Below are 13,416 nucleotides of genomic sequence, written 5' to 3'. Positions count from 1 at the left end.
AAGAACAAAGATGGAAAAACTGAAGGGAAAACAGGGGAGAGTTACAAACTGAAGACATCACCCGGACACACACACACACACACACACTGGTAAAAGTCTGTATTTGTGTCATGGCAATTGCAGGATAAAAGTCTAATTTGGAAGCATCCAAGGAAAATACTTTGGGGGGATATTCCAAAACATATACAACTTGCTGGTAGCTGTGGTGGTCTATAAGAGAAACAAAACCTAGAAGTACCATCACAAGGTAATGCTTTTTATATGACCAACTGAAATCTTTCAAAAGTAGTGAGCAATCTTTTGAGTTCCCCCAGGACTGTTGTTTGGACTTAATAGTAAGCCATCAGTAACAAATAGATGAGGTGTGGAGCACCTTGGATAGCTCCTTTAGAGGTTTGTAAGGTCCTGACTGAAACCTGGGGCACTTCCACACGTCGTACTCAGGGTGCTTCCATCCGCCCCCAGTGCACCCTGAAAACAATCGTGTAACTTGCCTGTAAAAGAGACGAGGAAGAGGCGTCCTTGCCGCCGCCGCCGCCCACCTCCCTCCTCGCCAGCTGGCTCGGAGAGCTCGGCAGAAGAAGGCGGGGTGGAGAGCTTCTTCCGCTCTCCACCCCGCCTTCTTCCGCCGAGCTCTCCATCCCGGCCGTCGAGGAGGGAGGTGGGTGCCGGCGGCGGCGGCGGCGGTGCCGGCAAGGACGCCTCTTCCTCATCTCTTTTACGGGCAAGTTACACGATCACTTTGGGGTCGCACTGGGGCCGCATGGAAGTGGCCTGAGTACGACGTGTGGACGTGCCCCTGGAGTGTATCCAATGCTCCACTGACATCGGAGCGACCAGCCTCCACTGCTTCTAACCTGAGGAATGTTGAAGGGAACAGACAAGTTTGTTCACTACTTTGTGACACAAGAAATGCACAACAAAATGGAGTGCTCCTGTTCAGGAGTTCAAGGGCAGTTTTCAATGGTAGTCCTATGTTGAATAGGCCTATTCAATTCAATGGGTCTACTCAATCTACCATTGGATACTGCCACTGGCTGGCCAGCAATACTGTCTTCCAGGTTACCCCTTTTCTAATTTTTCATCCTCTCATTCCACCCCAAAGACTTGCAGTGATGTAGCCAGTGATATCTCCATGGGGCTGTTTTGGTTTTATTTGGGATTCTTTCTTTCTCCCCTCACCTTTTTTTTGGGGGGGGGGGGAAGACTTCTGCAAACCTTGGGTTTTCCCCAAGTTGGCTAATACCTCCTTATTGTGCATAGCCAGTGCTGTTTTGGCTACATAAGGATATGCACTTGGAGAATGAAGTTGCTACTAGTATATAGGATTTTAGTTGGTCCTAATGCAGATATCCTACTGTTACTGTTGGACCTTGGCATGACTTGTTAACCTTTTGACAAATATTTATTTGAATGGCAACTTGAACAGGTATAACGTACTATCTTGTTGAACAAATGGTCCATTTGGCCTGGAATTGTCAAACCTGAGAGCAGTGATCCTTGAATTCCCGTGAGATCATTTCTAGCATATAGAAAAGGGAAAATATAGTGTAGATGAATGAGCATTCTTAAGAGTAGCTACAAATTTGGGCTTCAGACGTGCAAACCACACTTTCTACTCTGCTGTGGTCCTGCCCTGTACCAAATATGGTCAAGTGCAGAAGACAGAGGACTTGGAAGAACAAGCTAATGTTTATGTTCCTTGCTTTTTCACTGATGTTGTAATGTTTAGGCAAGAGTCTTTCTTGTTCCTGCTTACACCCTTTTAAATTAAGCATAGTAATACTTGTGATCAATAGCCCTAGCCCTAAACAGATGTGATTACATGTGGGTCCCACTGAGGGCTGGAATTCATATCTGCATAAAAAATATCCTCCTTAGGGGCATGCATTCATTGGACCCATCAGATGAATGGAACCTTGGAGAATTGTTACTGCAGTTACTCTGTTGGTAGCAGAAAATAGCACCCAAGTTATAGACTTTTAATATAGGTCATCAGCAGTTGACTGTATCCGTAGGAATTGAGATTTCTTTTTTTTATATAGTTTTTATTTATTTTCTACACTATATAAACATACATAAAACATTACAATAGTAATAATAATAACAAAAGAAAAACATTAAACAACTGCTACATACATATTGAATAAATGTTGAGTACATATATGTTGAATAACTATTACCTATAGCTGGGACCAACCCAGCTAGAGTATTGTAGGTGTGTAGTGATTTCCGCCCTCCCTAAACCCTGTAATTTAAAAATTATTAAGCTGGGAGAGGATTTATTGACTCACTACTGACAATATGAGCAGGTTTCTTCTAATTCTTGGAAAGCTGATAAAGCATGTTATGAAATCTGCTCATTCAGATCCTTGGCATTTACAACTCATTGAAGTTTTTCAAGCTAGCTGTTGCTGACTGTGTTATCTAGGCACATGGGAGGGTATAAACACGTAATCTGATAGTTGTGCATTGAAAACATAAGATGTATATATTTTCAGACCTACCCAGACTTTGTAAACATTATAAAGGTGCATGCGTCAGGATTTTTTCTTTTTCATTCCATGTTTGTGTCATAAAAGAGAAGAGAAGGTAACATCAGAAGCATCCTTGAGAAGTTCTGAGAATAGTTGTTTGGAATACTAGCAAGTATGTTAGACTGTGACTTATAGGGCAATAAGGTGATGAAATAAGACTGTATTTCACCTGATCTATTGTGTGGACAAGATAAGTAATTTGAAATGACATCTTCCTCCAGCTGGAATTCTTCTCCTTTTATGGATTTGTTCACATTAGCATGGAAGCATTTTGGGTGTTTGTTATGATGACCGTTCCAGTGAAAAATAAAAATGCACGGAATTTTTAGGATCTAAGTGTAACAACATTTTTCTGCAGCAATGAATTACTCCTAGTTCTGACCTAGGAGAAGTATGATTACTGAGGAAATGTAGTAACAGTAATTTCCCTTTCTTGTTGACAACCACAAAGTTTCTCTGGAATAATTCTAAAGCAGCTCTGTACCTTCATGAAAAATGTAGATTTTTATTACAGTATGCAATGTTAGTGCACCAGAGGACTAATTGACTGGGATGCATTGGAATCCAATGCACTGGGATGCAAGATGAGATCTTTTCTGTAGCGGCACCTAGGTTTTAGAACTCACATATCTGGGAGGCCCAACTGAGCGTATCGTTATAGCCATTTAGACAAGCTGTTTAAAACTATGGTTCTGTTGCTTATTCAGTCATTCCCTCCCCTTCATGCCCCTACCCTATATTGTGAAGCCTTAGTTCTGTTCTCACTTTATTACTTATTTATTTTTGAGTGTGTATTGTAGATTGTTTTAGCTAATGTTGTGAGCTACCTTGATGGCATGTAGACCGAAAATTGGGATAAAAATGTTTTAAAGATATAAAATGTGGGACGAAAGTTTCCAATTACTTAAGTACTCTTGCATTTGTATTGAAGGGTGTGTAGGAGAAATGGTACATGGCCTTCTGAACCAATGATGACATATCAGAAACCTGGTTGGGGCTGGTCAAATTGATACTCCCTTAAGAAGCAATTCTGCTTGGTACCCATGCTTCTTATTGGCTACACCAATAACTGGATTACTAAAGATGCCAAAGCACTTGGTTAAGGTATTCACTGCTATTTGTGAATGAGCAGATGTTTAAATATCCCAAGGAAAGCCTTTCTTTATCTGCTTTAGTACAAACATAACACTGCCTTCTACTTTAGTTTGGGACTTTAAAAAACAATTTCTCGGCCTCTGCCGACTCTTTTCCTCAGTGGCGCACTGCATTTTTTTGACGGTGTGACCCAAACTCTCAGAAATCTTTGAGTGGATATACCTCTTGCTGATAGCGGACTTAGCGAATTCACAGTTCTTCCACTGGAAGGTATGCATAACAAATTGTTTCTTGAGGTTATGTCCTGATAAGGACCTGTTTAAAATGACCTATGTACACCCCAGCACCTGTTTTTCTGCACTTGCCTTCTGGTTAGTATGGAACACATACGTAATTACAATCCAGTTCTTTAAGACTGTTGTACGCTTAGCAAATGCAGTGACTGCAAATTTCTGTTAATGGAATTCCAGGCATGTTAAAAGATTGCAGGTAGTATCAGATGGTCAGAAATTTTTACCTTTTTTGCAGTTAGGCTGAACTATAGGATTGCAGACATGACCATGAGTTTGATTGCTGCAGGGTAGTCTGTTGAGATATGTCATATTTATTTATCTAATAAATTGGACAAGTCACCTTTCACTACCAGGATGGCACAGAATTTTAAAAGCAGATACAATAAAATCATAAAACCAAATCCCCCAGCAACAAAAAAAACCCAGCATCGCCGAAGCAAAACTGCTAAAATCCAGCAAGCTATAAAATACTAAAACCAGCTATAAAACATGCCGGAATGCCTGGCCAAATTTTAAAAAAGGAAAGAAAAGGGTAGGCCTGGTACTGAAAAGGCATATTTGGTGCGCGATGACTGAGAAAGCCCCCTCTCTGGTCATCGATGACTGGGGGACAGCAACTAAACAGAGGGTTTGGGCAAGCTCATGTGGGACATGGCAGCCATTTTTGTATGGCCAGTATTGGAAACTGATGTTGCTTCAATGGCTCGTATCTCTGGCTAAATTCCTTTAATAATACATGCCTCATGATCATGTTTATTTCTCAGAAGATGCTATGAATGTTGGCATTGCAACAATCTCACTTTTGAAATGTCTCTGTATATGTCTGCCATTCAATTAAAGCCAAACCACATGTCCAGAATTCATGTGGTACAATCCTTCAGGGACTTAAAATGCAGTTTGGGGATTGTATCGTTAAGCAGTCTCCAGAATTTCTTGTTTATGGAAATCCAGCATGCCACTGAAAAGAATTCTAGTATAACCATCTCCTAAATTTGTTGGTTTTCTGTTCATGGAGGTGGTTATTTTAGGCAGGGGACAGCCATCCATGAGGACTAGTATCAGGTCTAGGTATTTCAGGACTGTTGGGTAAGACCTCAAAAGGCTCCTTCCCTCCATGAGTCTACTTTTCACCACCATTGTCACTAGCTGCTTGTCCTCATTCTCTTTGTCATCATTGCTACCTCTTGCTTGCTTGACAAGCAGAGAGTCCGTGAGCAAATAGGCAGTGGCATGTCATCAACACCACCGCCAGGGCCAGAGTGAGAGGCAGGGGAACAAGCAGGTTGCAGTGGTGAAGAGAGGGAGTAACTCCAGACGACCCTTGTCCATGGGCTCCTCTTGGGGTGTGGGCTGTTGGCAGGAGCTCTGCCATGCCTACCCTTAACACCAGCCCTGATGATGACTCTAAACTCCTAGAAAATATTTTGTCAACACATTATTGCAACTTTATTTCCCACTGATCCTGGGACTAAGTGAGTTACAGTATAACAAAAGCACACTATCACAGTGAAGGATTGTATTTAGTTCACTAAATAAAAACATACATAAAGGTATGCTTACCTGGGAGTAAGCCCAGTTGAACTCACTGGGACTTTGTTCTGAATTAGACATGCCTTAGGATTATTCTGCATAGCTCTGCCCTCATCAGGTTAGCCTCTGACTTATAAAATAGGCCATTTTTTTCTGACCAATGGGAGCTTGGCCTTGCTGAATTTCCATTACTTGGCAACATTACTGAGTTATGGAGCAGCCAATGAGAATGCAGCTCTAGGTGCAGTGTAGGTACCAATGAAAGGCGGTGTCTCTATTGTCAGTGTGGTGGTGAATCTGCTCCAGATTTCAGTCAAAACTCTGTCCAAGCACCTTGAAGAGCACCTTTAGAGTTCTGAGTGGTTTTTTTGACTGAAACCCAGGGTGGATCACCACCCCACTCACATTGGAGTCACCAGCCTCTGCTGGTAAATGCTGATGTGGCACAAAGGCTGCACAGTTAACAGGGTGTGTTTGGATTGTACAGGGATGGACATCTTCCATATTCCTGGTGCCACTCTGTTTTTCATACGGTTGCGTAGGAGCTGGAAGCGTGTCTTGCTCCAGAACTGGTTTCACCGCTCCTCAGGAATTCTCAAGGCCAGATGCTTGTTTTTAAAATAGCGTGGCATTGTCTTGAAACAGGTTTTATTTGCCGTGTCTGTCTTTATAGGATTGGATCACCAGCCTTAATCTTGCACAAAGAATATTTAAAGACTGCAGATGGGAGTCTGTATTGCTTGTGTGCTAACTACTTCCTTATTAAACACATGGAACTTGGCATATGTCAAAAGTTTATTTACATACGCTGAGAAAAAGATTAAGAAGATTGCTCAGTGCTTTTAAATGTTATATTTAAGTAACAAATAGACTTGGTAATAAATATGAAGGGTGGTGGGGAACGGGATGGGACACTCTTTTCATACACTGTCATAATCCAGCATCCCCCTCCTTCCTAGATACATACATCCCAAAGTATTCAAAGTTTCTACAATGAAGGACCCTGCAGCATGTTAGACATTAATTCAGGGGAAATTCTGAACCAGCAAAGGGAAAGACATGTAAAGAATTCTAAGGTCATTTTCACATGGAGGTTTGTGCAAGTACTAGTTGCACGGAATGATGCACTGAACATCCCAAGCCATACAGAAACGATTGCCTCTCTGCTGATCATCGCTAGTCCAAGCAGCTCAGAAGAATAAATATGGATGGCACAGTCTAATTAGTAACTGTAATTTCTATTCTCTCCCCATTTCCTATGCAATGCAATAGTTAGGTGTGTGTATGAGTTGCCCTCTGAATAAAACTGCAGTGTAGAGTTATAAGGATGAGCTGCAGTGAGCTATTGGGTAGTTTCACACAATAATGGAGGGAATCTTGTGAACCTACCAAATTTTTCCTCTGTGATCTTGTGAACTCAGACTCCATGGTTCCCACTCTAATATTCTGGAGCAGTGTGAAGAACAGATTGGAAGCTTCTCCTTCTAATTGACCACCAACTAGTGTTGTGTCCAAACCCTGAAGTATGGTTAATCTTAACTATGGTTTGTTGGAACAAACCAGGTTCTTCAACAGGTTTGAAGTTGGCTTTTTTCAACAAGCCATAGTTATGATGGACCATAGTTTTTTGGGTTCAGAGACCACAGTAACATGTAGTTAATCTAAAATGGGAGCAAAATTCCTCCTTGCAGTCATATGGGCGGGATGTGCTAACCTGATACTTGTCTAGGTTTATTTTCATATAACATTAAATTATCTAAATCAGCCTGTTGCCTTGCATATTGATTTCATTTTGGGAAAGAATTTGAATGGTGCAATGGGTATGATGCATGTTCTCACTTCTGTGAACTGCTGTCTTGACAAATGTGCATGCTATTGGTGGGCAATAGCCATGTTTGCTTTAGAAAAGGCATAGTATAGCGGGCACTAAGGTTTGGTAGACCGTCTGATCATTGTGGAAGGATGGAATTGCATCAAATGTGGTGATCTGTTTGACCCTGAAGCAAATCCTCTTATTCTGCGCTTCTTCTAAACAACAACAAAATGCCCTTGTGTTTTCTAGCATTACAAAGGCAGGCAACATCTGTTCCAGAAGAAGGGTGATATGGATGCCATTTCTCCTTGCTTATCTCCAGTTGTCTTTGCCACCCTGCCCTAACTCATCCTCTTTGGATTCCAATAGTCCATTTAGGACAGCTCAATTAATGGACCCAGAAGAGGTGTACTTCTTTGGTACCTTATTGGGTGGAGCAGAGTTTCAGCTCAGACTTACCATCCTGCCCTGATGGCTTGTTTATTATTATTTAAGGTGGCTATAGCAGAACTGCTGACTTGTAAAGGGCAGTTTATAGGAAGTGAAATTCATGCCAGAATCATTAATCATGCATCTTTTCCCCGCTTCCTGGCCTTTCCCTCTGGGGTCTCACATTTAGTCTTTGGCAGGCTCGAGAGGTGTAGGTGGTTGAAAGGTTGTCCAATCACTGAATGATCTTGCGTGCTCTAATTATTTGTGCCTAATGCAATATCCACGCACAGGAAGGTGGGCTAAGGACAGGCTGAAAGTAACCCTGCCTGTTTTGACAGTCCTTTCATTGGTGTCAGATGCGTAGCTTGAACCTGGCATTTTGTGGCTTCACAAATATACAATGTGGGTGCCATGTAGCAAAATTCAGCGGGTGTGTCGAAGTGTGTATAGCTCTGTGGCTGGTAACTTTACCTAGATCTGGCTACTATGCAGCATGATCGTATGGCTGTGTTTATTTTGAAATCTGCTGAAAGCACTGTAACTTCAGCTCTTGGAGCAGAATTTTTCCAGCAGTTGATGAAGCTGGAAATGCTCTTGTGTTATCATTTTCAGTTAATTAAAAAAATAAACCTCTGAATCCCTGATAGAGGCAGTTTTACAAATACTGTGTATATTGCTTCAACTGAGTTCTGGCTGCCCTCCCTTGGAGAAAAATCTGCTGCCAGAGCTTTGCAGCAGAACTGAAAGGGAGAGGAAAGTAAGATGTTTCTCCTCCAGGTTTATTAAGCGTGTGTTTAACTAAAGCTTAAATACTGCCCAAAGAGCATGAACTGGAAACTCTTAGCCTGTGAGTGAGCTTTTGATGGAAACATTTAAAAGGATCACGTTTATCTGCTGGTAGAGAAGCAAAACATTTTTGTAGCAACCCGATAATACCAGTAAAATGAGCTTGGATTTAATTGGTTGGACCACATTTTCATTATAAATTGAAAATACAGTTCCCAGTGTAAAGAAAAGGTGAATGAGAAGTGGAAGCAAGGCATTTTTCTTGGTTGTCAAGCGTCACACCCATAAAATTGCACCCCTGTGCTCAGTTCATCTGAAACTGCTTCTGTTCCATAGTTTCATTAGTTAAATCCTAATGAATTTAAAATCTTAAGTTAGGCATGTATTGAAAGGATGGGGAAGAAATAGACTCCCTTGCTACCGATTGTTTTGATTCCAAATGCTACTTCTCCCTATTAACTAAGCATACATTTTGCTCTGTCCCTGATCAGCTGTAGTATTTTGTATTTGATGATATTTCAGAAATGCTGTCCAGCTTTAGAAATGTGCTGAGGTATCCTCCCATTCCCCCCACCCTATGCCGTGAACATATATTCTGGTGAGGAGTGTTAAATTGGGGCCCTAAAATACTCTACCATGCAAATGCCAGTCGACACAGACAAGGAGCAAAGAACCATTTCTGTGATCACGGCTGCGCTTCTCCCAGCAGCCATAACCTTGGAGATGTCTGCCAGTGTCCAGCGCATACCGCTTGGCTCACACTGACCTTTCTCCATGAGGCTGGTGTCCTGTGGAGCATTTGCCCCACTGCAAAAGTGGAAATGTTTTATAGCCTGTGCTGCTAGAAAAGAAGACAGAAGTGATGATAGAATACCCTTTCTCTTTTAAAACTCTGAACTTCTATGCCTGTTAACGTTTTATACTGTTATGAGATCATATCCTTTATCAGACAATGGCTTGATAAATATTGCTGTGGCTATAAGTATGGACACAGATGTAACGGTGCATTGGAACTATGTTATCGGTGAGTACAGATAAATAGAAAGTTATTGTACAAACTTGGCTCATGGAGCCCTTATGCTCCTAGTATCTGAAAATGGTGATTTGTTATGCTGTGGGGTGATCCAGTTCAGTGGAGCAGGTTCTCCAATCTCTTGGGAAAGTTGTCCAAATTTCTGTCTTTGCAGAGGCCATCTGTGGGGGAGGAAGCAGCAGCCAGGTACCTCTCCATCGCGCCTGGGTCCAGCTCCAGCTGAGAGCCCCCTCCCTCCTGCTACCTACTGTCTCTGCAGAGGCCACCAGTGAGGGAGGAAGCAGCAGCCAGGCACCTCTCCACCGTGCCTGGTTCCAGCTCCAGCTGAGAGCCCCCTCCCTCCTGCTATCAACTGTCTCTGCAGAGGCCACCAGTGAGGGAGGAAGCAGCAGCCAGGCACCTCTCCACCGTGCCTGGGTCCAGCTCCAGCTGAGAGCCCCCTCCCTCCTGCTACCAACTGTCTCTGCAGAGGCCACCAGTGAGGGAGGAAGCAGCAGCCAGGCACCTCTCCACCGTGCCTGGGTCCAGCTCCAGCTGAGAGCCCCCTCCCTCCTGCTGCCAACTGTCTCTGGAGAGGCCACCAGTGAGGGAGGAAGCAGCAGCCAGGCACCTCTCCACCGTGCCTGGTTCCAGCTCCAGCTGAGAGCCCCCTCCCTCCTGCTATCAACTGTCTCTGGAGAGGCCACCAGTGAGGGAGGAAGCAGCAGCCAGGCACCTCTCCACCGTGCTTGGGTCCAGCTCCAGCTGAGAGCCCCCTCCCTCCTGCTACCAACTGTCTCTGCAGAGGCCACCAGTGAGGGAGGAAGCAGCAGCCAGGCACCTCTCCACCGTGCCTGGGTCCAGCTCTGGCTGAGAGCCCCCTCCCTCCTCCTACCAACTGTCACTGCTGAACTTTGCAACTAAGAATCTAGTGCCTGAATTTGCTTTTCTTTGTTTTACCCCTCCTCCCTCCCAATCCCCTTTCCTTTTGTGTCATGTTTTTTAGATTGTAGCCTGTGGGCAGGGACTGTCTTAAGAGATACTTTTGTAAGCTGCCTTGAGAGCCTTTTTAGCTAAAGGGCGAGATTAAAATGCTAAAATAAATATTTATTTATTACATATTTTATTTATTTATTACATATTTACAGTATACTGCCCAATAGCCTAAGCTCTCTATGCAGTTTAAATTTAAAACCATAAAATCCAGATTAAAATTTTAACTTTAAAATCACATAAAACCAGAATAAATAATAAAGTGTAATGCAGGCTCATAGTTATCTGATCTGATGGAGGAATGGATACCTTCTGTTTGTGCTATGGAGAGAGATAACAGTGCATATTTGCTGCATGAAAACTGCAGCAAAAGATTACACCTTTCGTCTGACTGTTGTGATGATGTCCTAGATTTCTCAGTGGAAGGTAAAGGGGCTTCTCCCTGATGGTTTCTTCTTTGTGGCACTCTTCCAACCCTGCTTCTTGTTTGTTAATGCTTCTGCATCTGCGTATCTTGCCCATCTCTCTCTTTTTGACTCTGGTTAGAGAGTGATTGAGTCACTGCTATTTCGGTACAATTCCAGGACACCATTAATTCTAAAAGAAGGTTGAGATGTGTAATGCAGCCAGAGCAAGACTTCTTGGGGTTTCCCCCGTATGTCCCCACCCCCCACCATCTTTTGCATCTTTTGAACTTTTCTTAGGTCTAGCTATTCTCTTAAAATGATGGAGTAGGGCAGGATGAAATGTAGCTCATTGGGCAAGTAAGATTTCCTCCCAAAAGAAAAGAAGCCACAGAGCTTATTGTGATTTGGGTGCACTATGGAGCAGTCATGTGACCTCTTAGCTTTTCAAACTCATCGTGCTCCACCTCTCCATGCATACTGCTTGTTGCAAGGTTGTGTGAAGTGATCCAAATCACACTCTGTGTTTTGTGGTCAGGGTAGACATAAGAACATAAGAGCCCTGCTGGATCAGGACAAAGGTCCATCTAGCCCAGTAGTCTGTTTGCACAGTGACCAACCAACTGCCCACAGGAAACCCACAAGCAGGATATGAGCGCAACAGCACCCTCCTGCCCATGTTCCCCGGCAACTGACTCTTGACACTGGAGGAGGCACATAGCCATCGGGATTAGTAGCCACTGACAGTCTTCTCTTCCATGAATTTGTCTAATCCCCTTTTACAGGCATCCAAATTAGTGTCCATCACTAGGCATAGGACTTGGATAAGATGGACATTGTGATGTGTATGTGCATATTTAAAAACAATAGCACATATTTCCTCACTTGTGTGTGATTGATGTCAGCATGCTGAGTGGGAGTTTGCTGAACTTAAATGTGTTGGAAACGGGATTGCATAGATGGATGATTAAGGAATTCCAAAAACTGTGTGGGCAGGAGAGGGCTAATGGCAGGTCTCTGGGGACTTGACAGAAACTTCCTGGATCATGGGTCTTTATTTGAGCTGTTCTGCTGATTCTTTCCATAATACCAAGAAAGTTCTCTCAGTTAAACATCTGTAAGGAACCCTTTGCAGTTCTTTGAAACGTTGCTAGAGAGGATGTAATGGAAACATTGCTAGAGAAGTCTGAGAAAATTACATCTCAATTGACTTCTAGAGGATTGGCGTTACTCAGGCCTTAGCTAGACCTAAGGTTTATCCCGGGATCATCCCGCTTCATGTAAATGACACACAGGATATTCCGGAAGCAGACAGGGACGACCCCAGGATGATCCCGGGATAAACCTTAGGTCTAGCTAAGGCCTCAGTGGCCTAAACTGCTTAGTTTGTCAGTTTTCTCACCATAGGGACCAATTGATCTGTCTGCCAGCCCAATCTGCAGTCAAGGGGCTAACTTTTGATGGGCAACTTCAAGACTCTTGCTCTCCATTTTTATGGTTTTAAACCAGACTTGGATGGCCAACACTTCAAATCGAGGACCTCTTCAAACAGGGGACTGTTCTCTGACAATCCTTCAAATACAGGACTGTCTTCTGTAAAGTCAGACCCATAGCCTCCCAAAGAGAGAGGGACAACTGGTTGAGGGACAAAGCACCATCATAATTATAGAATCGTAGAATAGTAGAGTTGGAAGGGGCCTATAAGGCCATCGAGTCCAACAACCTGCTCAATGCAGGAATCCACCTTAAAACCTACCTGACAGATGGCTGTCTAGTTGTCTCTTGAATGCCTCTAGTGTGGCTGTCTAGCTGCCTCTTGAATGCCTCTATGACCTCTGTAGGTAATTGGTTCCATTGTCGTACTGTTCTAACAGTCAGGAAGTTTTTCTTGATGTCCAGCCGAAATCTGGCTTCCTGTAACTTTAGCTGTTACAAACAATATATCAAATTTAAGTATAACTATACTTATTACAATAAAATCATATTAGTAGAAAATATTTTAATCTTAAAGTAAATACAAACATTTAAAATTTAAACAGAATAGTCCGCATACATCAAACTTCAAACAAAAATCCCCAAACACATTTCAACCATACAGGTCTTTATCAGTGGGAAAAGGATATATGTTTTTTTTTTTTTTTTTTAATTATACAAGTATTAAAAACAACTTTTTATGCCCCAGATATAGGGAATTTCTATCAGACCTGAAAAGCAGAACAAAGAAAAAATAATTGCCAAATGCCTATTGGTGCTCTACCCCCTTTCTTTTGAGCCCTTGGGGCATATCTGGGGCATAAAAAGTTGTTTTTAATATTTGTATTTTTTTTTTTAAAAAAAAACCTACATATCCTTTTCCCACTGATGAAGACCTGTATGGTTGAAATGCGTTTGGGGATTTTTGTTTGAAGTTTGATGTATGTGGACTATTCTGTTTAAATTATATATATATATGTATTTACTCTAAGATAATAAGATTAAAATATTTTCTACTAATATGATTTTATTATAATAAGTATAGTTA

General features: G+C 42.4%; 1 protein-coding gene across 3 annotated transcripts in view; it reads left to right on the top strand.

The window, feature by feature from the left end:
* The window catches only part of DAAM2 (dishevelled associated activator of morphogenesis 2), a 226,798-nt gene that overhangs the window by 16,997 nt on the left and 196,385 nt on the right, over positions 1-13,416 (top strand). The gene's annotated exons all lie outside the window — the stretch shown is intronic.

Source organism: Elgaria multicarinata, chromosome 4 (genome assembly GCF_023053635.1).
Source record: "Elgaria multicarinata webbii isolate HBS135686 ecotype San Diego chromosome 4, rElgMul1.1.pri, whole genome shotgun sequence".
Classification (NCBI taxonomy): Eukaryota; Metazoa; Chordata; class Lepidosauria; order Squamata; family Anguidae; genus Elgaria; species Elgaria multicarinata.
Note: the sequence above shows the minus strand (reverse complement) of the source record. Positions and strands in the feature narration are given on the sequence as shown.